We start from the raw sequence: 6680 nt of genomic DNA on the forward strand, positions 1-6680 counted from the left end.
TTTCTGCTTGGTTTTAAGTGGGTGACTCCATTTCTTTTTTTTTTTAATTTTTATTGAAAAAAAATTTCTGCCTCCTCCCAGCCTCCCATTTCCCTCCCCCTCCTCCCGCCCCTCTCCCCCTCCCCCCACTCCTCTCCCTCTTCCTCTCCAGTCTGAAGAGCAGTCAGGGTTCCCTGCCCTGTGGAAAGTCCAAGGTCCTCCCCCCTCCATCCAGTTCTAGGAAGGTGAACATCCAAACTGGCTAGGCTCCCACAAAACCAGAACATGAAGTAGGAACAAAATCCCATGCCATTGTCCTTGGTGACTCCATTTCTAGTCCAGACTTCTGATGTAGGAGGACACAGACCTTTAATCTGGATCTTGAGGTAACAAAAACATTTCTTCAAAATGGTCCACACGTTCTCTGGGCTTTTCATTCACAGCTAGCTGTTGCTGGATTAGCTAGACTGTAGCCTGTAAGCCTGTAAGTAATTCCAATAAACTCCTTCTCTCTCTCTCTCTCTCTCTCTCTCTCTCTCTCTCTCTCTCTCATCCTGACTAATAGACTGTTAACTATTATTTATAGTCAATTCTTTATGTCTTGAAGAGTATTCTAATGTTGAAACACATCTATCTGAAATCTTGTAGAATACCTAAAGTGTGTGCAGGTTCCCTGAGAGGCCAGAAGAGGTTGTCAGATCCCTTGGAGCTGGACTTATAAATGCATGTTAGATGCTCTTTGTTACCCCAGCAGACGCCATCCACCAGACTCCTTCCTAGAACTTTGTAGCAAAACAATAGCTATAGCCTTGCTTTTCCCATCCAGATCTCCTGTGTATCCCATACAATGGGTGTTTCTTTGTGTTATTTCTTGGCTTATGATTGTCAAGATACCTTTCCCTTCACCCTTCAGAACTGTAACACATTAGCGAAACATTTCCCCTCTGCGCCGCAACACCTCCATTGGGGAAATCTTCCTCCTAAGAGCTGCAACACATCTAATGGGGAAGTCTTTCCCTCCTCAGAGTTGTGACACTAATTCTGAACCTGAATTCTGAACCCGATAGAAGGGAAATGGTTAATAGCTTTGAATGCACTGTCACAGGAGACAACTTTCTGAACGAAATACTAGTAGCACAGGCATTAAGATCAACAATTAATAAAAAGGACCTCGGGAAACTGAGAAGCTTCTGCATGGCAAACGACACCATTACTTTGACAAAGCAGCAATCTAGAGATTGGGAAAAGAATTTTTTTTTTACCAACTTCACATCCAGTAGAGGACTAATATCCAAAATATGTAAAGAAAATTAGACATCTAAAACCCCCAAATAATTAAATTAAAAACAGGGTACAGATCAAAACAGAGAATTCTCAGTAGAAAAAAATGCAAATGGTTGTTAAACAGTTAAGGTTGTTAAACAGTTCAACATCCTCAGCCATCAGAGAAATAAAAGTCAATCAAAGCTACTGGGAGATAGCAATAACACAAGTGACAGTTCATGCTGGCGAGGATATAGATAAAGGGAAATACTTCTCCATTGCTGGAGGGAGTGCAAACTTGTACAGTTGCTATGGAAGTCAATATGCAGGTTTTTCCAAAAATTAGGAGTCACTCCACTACAAGACCCAGCATATACCCCAAGGACACTATATCCTACCGCAAAGACACTTGCTCAATTATGTTCATTGTGATTTTATTCATAATAGCTGAAACTGGAAACAATCTGGATGTCCCTGGATAAAGAGAGAATTTAAAAATGTGTTACATTTATACAGTGGAGTATTACTCAGTTGTTAATAAAAAGACATCATGAAATTTGTAGGCAAATGAATTTAACTAGAAAAAAAATCATCCTGAGTGTGGTAAGTCAGACCCAGAAAGACAAATATTGTATGTATTCACTTGTAAATGATTACTAGCAGTTAAATAAATAATAACCCAGCTACAATCTGAAGACCCAGAGAGGTTAGGTACAGAGGGGGGCTCTAGGGGCGAATACATGGATCTCCCTGGGAAAGGGAAATAGGATAAAATTTTCTGGTGGACTGGGGGCCAATGGGAATAAGAACAGGAGTGATTGGGTGTGCAGAGGAGATGGGTTGGAGGTAGCAAATGTGAGGAGAGAAAGGCGGATGTTTTTCTCTGCATATGTATGTTAGAATCATTCAGTCACACTAATGAACATATTCAGCACTTCACCGTTCCTGTTTTCCTCAAAAGAAGAACAAAAACTCTGATTCTGGGCCCACTTAGGAATTTAAGAGAGAGGAGAAAGAGGTAGTTGTGGAGGTGGGATCTAGCGTTAGGGTGAGATCTTTGGTAGTGAACTCTAAGATGAAATTACATCATTGGTCCACAGCTGTTCTTCAGCTTCTTATCTGGTGATGGAATCTCTGCATATGATTCTCCCATGCGGAGCCATCAGGCGTGTGGTCCTAATCAGAGCTGTATCCTGTCACCATCATGTCTTTCAGCCTCCCCAAACTCTAAACTAAATAAAAATAGAGAAACTCTTTTACACCGTTCTACAGAAGGTATATTTAGTACAATTGTTAACCAAAATATAAGAAGGTTCCTATGGTCTCTTATGAAATAAATTAAGATAAGTAGCAATTCAAAGAGTAGCCGGCCATTTCTGCACAGTCATAGTAACAGGAAGAATACAGAAGAACTTTTAGGGGAGGTAGGAATATTGTGTGCCTTGGTTGCGTTGCATGGCAGGTAATATGGGATACTAATTTATTAAAACAAACAAAAACCCACGAAAGCAAACGAAGGCAGGATAGTACCGCCGCAGGTATCATCGAGTCAGAACGTATTCTGAAACTCGGGTAATTGCACAGTTCCAGAAGTCCTGGTAAGAATGGCATTTGTGTGTTTGGAAGAGGTGCACGCAGTGCATGTCCGATCGTTGGGCGCAGTCTGGGGCTGGCGAGAAACTCCTCCCCGGGCCGAAGAGTGAGCGGTTGCTTTCAGACCCAAAAGACCCAGTATGGAGTCTTAGTGATGATGTCCTGCGCTGCCCACTGTGACTTAGCTACTTAGCTCCCATATGTCCTTGTCACCGGCCGCCTCTCCTAGATCAGACTTTCTCCGCAACTCTCAAAGACCCCGATGGGACTGATCGACTCGCAGAACCCAAACTGTATCAAAAGTGTCAAATTCCTAACAGAGAGCTCTCCCTAAGTGAGTGACCGAGTTAAACCCTACTTAGTTGCGAGCTACCTAGAAAGCTGACTGCAGCTTTCTTGAGCAGATTATGATTCCCCTCCCCACTGCGCTACCTCCCCACCCCCGCCGTGCCACTTTCTCCGCTAAGAGGGTGGCATTTAGGAAACCTACCACTGTTCGTCCTCAATGGAACTTGCGGCGCCAGAAGGGGCTAGGGAGAATCTAGATGATGCTTAGCTGCTGGGAATTTGACATCAGAATCCCCTTGGTCGCCCCTTGATTGCGTGACTGGGCTATATGTGCGCCGCCTCGTGGCGCTACCGGAGCAACCAGCAGCAAGGGTAAAGTTGCCGGGCCTACAGTACCTATGAAAGTGTGAAACTGAACTCTATGATCCGGCTACAAAATTCACATATTCTAAATATTAATCTTCTTAGAGCATCAGCAATAGTTATCGAAATATTTCCCAAAAATCCTATTTTAATTTTTACAGGATATACTTTTATGAACAAATACTTGAACCATTTGTGTGTGTGTGTGTGTGTGTGTGTGTGTGTGTGTGTTATTTTGGTTTGATTCCTATGAAATCGGTTCCTATGAAACTCAGATGGCGAGTTATGAAGTCCAGCCTAGCACCAAATTTTATAGTTCATCCTGTCTATGCCGCCTGACTATCGGGATTTCAGTGTGTGTCACACCCAGCTTATTTCTGCTTTGTTTTGGGTTTTGTGTGTATTGAGATAGTCTCTCCTGTAACTCACAGACTGCCCTTGAACATGCCATGTAGCTGAGGATGACTTTTAACTCCTGATCTTCCACTCTCTGCCTTCCAAGTGCTAGAAATACGGGTGAGTGACACCAAGCCTGGACTGCTGTTATTGTAATGAGATTCTTCTTGACTGTTCTCCAAACTTCATGAGTATCATGACCTTTTCTATATAGGAAACGCAAAAATATCTTTATTACCTTTGAAAAATTAATATTAGAGTATTTTATGCTGAGTAGATGTTTAATTATGCTATAACATTAATTAATATGAGAAACAGTTATCTATATATACACCTATGTTTACCTAAATTGTTCTAATATAATAAAAACTCGGGAGGCAGAAATTCAGATAAAGATCTGTCTGATATCAAGGCACATCAGAGAGTCAATTGGCTGACCCTCTATTTGTTTTTTTTTTTTTCCATCTACGAGCTCCAGAAATTCCCAATTTTCTTTCCCCATCCCTCGCTATCAGGCCTCCTAATTCCTCCAATGACTCTATGGCTCATCCCAGTCAGCCAATTTCAGACTCTGTCCTTTAATTCAAGGTGGCTTTATTGGCAGTGTGGAATGACCGAGAGAATAATTCTTCTGCAAAATACATGTGTCATTTTCAATTGGAAATCAAATATTCATAGTCACAGTAGGATGTATCTGGTGTGGTGGGTTACCCTCCAGAGAAGACCATTCAGATAATTTATAGCCATTTGAAAGTCTCTGTTCAAGCCACTCAAGTACTCTAGACCCAAGTATAATGCAGAGCATTTAGAGTAAGGGAATTTTAAAGACAAAAACTATATCCTATTCTTTTGCTTGGCAGCTTCAGGGGGAGGCTTGCACAAGCAGACGGTTTAACAGAAGCCAAGATAAGTTAGCCATGGCATTAACTTTGGCTGCCCAGAATGGATCTGGATAATTTTCCACAGGACTTCCCATTAAGATCGAAATCTAGTTTAACCTAAAATGGTCTCAGCAAGAACTCAAGATGGAGAAACCTCTGCTCTATTTCCATGGCACACTGCTATCTCTAGTTTTGAATGACATATTTAATTTTCGTTGTACACATGTCTACATGTATGTGGGTGTGTGGAAGGCAGAGCATGGCCTTGGTTGTTATTTTAAGATACCATTCGTTTTTCTGTTTTTCATTTTGTTTTGCTTTGTTTTCCTTGACATGATCTCTCACCAGTCTGGAACCTGCCAAGTGGGCTAGGAGGGCATGGATACACCTGTCTTTGCCTCCCCAACACTAAATTTACAAGTGTGTGTGTTACCATAGCTGTCTTTTTAAGTGTGGGTTTTGGGGTCAAACTCAGGTCTTCATGCTTTCAAGGACAGCACTGGTCTGGCTGAGCCATCACTCCAGTCCTAATTTATTTTATTTCTGTATTTTCTTTATAAGTCAACTTCTTCATAATTCCTTCTGTTTAAGAGTAACTTTATTTTGTCTTATCAGTATGTCATATAAAGTTTATAACCACCTAATAAACTTGCACAAAAGAATAAGTCTACAAATTCATTTGCTATTGCCTTGGAATATTTGGTTGGTTTAGAACTGATTCAGTGACCCTATTGACACTGAGACTATGATCATGATATAAATGTCTAGGTTATTTTTGTTCTTGTTGTCTATTTGTTTCTGTGTTAAGAGATGTAAATTAAATAATAATGAGATGATAATATTAGTAGTACAGGAAAATTTCAGAAAACTGACAACAGTGAATGCTGGAAGACTCTGCAATGGATGTCCTCATTCATTTCTAGTGGGGGTGCATAATGGTACAGCCACCTTGGAAGATAATTTGATGATTTCATTTTTTAACTTAACTCTTTATTGATTCTTTTGGAATTTCACATCATGCACCCCAATCCTGCTCATGTACCAGTCCCTCCATACCTGCCCCAACCCTGCAGTAAGCCCCCAAGAAACCCCCTAAAAATTAATTAAAACAAAATAAACAACAACCCTACCTTGGTCCTCTGTCTTTGCAACACCTCTTCATTTGATCTAGTGGTATTGAGTGATGCAGTGTGTCAAACACTATACCCTTTTTTTTCTGACCAATACCACTCACAAAATGTTCATTGTGATGAGCCAGTGGTCTGGTTCAGGGCCTCTGGCACATCATCCTCACTGGATCCTCACTGAAACTCCTCTCAGGTCGGATGCTGTTGCTGTGAGTCATAAAGATCCTACGTTACTGTTCCTGAGGACAAGGCCCTTCACAAACTCCAGTAGGTCATAGATTGGGAAGATGTTAATATGGGCCAACCAAAGGCCCAGAATTCATGTCTTGGTTGGACTGGGCCTCTGGGACTTCCCCTGTCAGGTGAGGGACAGAGCCAGCTCTCTTAGGCCAATGCCCTAGGGACCAGCTCTCCTATGTGGGGCAAGAGCAGCTCTTTGCTGCAGTGTCCAACTAGGGGCACAGCCAGCTATCTCAGGGCAAGTGAGGGTGGTCCGGCTCAGCACAGCCTTCAGAATTCAACACACATATTTCATATGAACCTGTGAAGTAACACAGGCCACAGGCGTCGTCACAGACACCAGTGGCAACAGGACCACAGATGCAGACATGGCTATTTTCAACAGGTTGGGTCCAGACATCCTCATGGCCCCAGTAGGTCCACAGGCCACCCTGATTGGTATGACCCATCAAGACCCTCAGACATCAAAATGGCCTCAGGCTGCTGTCCAGACTCCAGACATCAGCACAGCCCCTGGTGGCAGCGGGAGCCACAGACCCAGACATGACCA

The sequence above is a fragment of the Microtus oregoni genome, unplaced genomic scaffold, assembly GCF_018167655.1.
Source record: "Microtus oregoni isolate MIOR12 unplaced genomic scaffold, Mior012 000035F_ref0000213, whole genome shotgun sequence".
Taxonomy (NCBI): Eukaryota; Metazoa; Chordata; class Mammalia; order Rodentia; family Cricetidae; genus Microtus; species Microtus oregoni.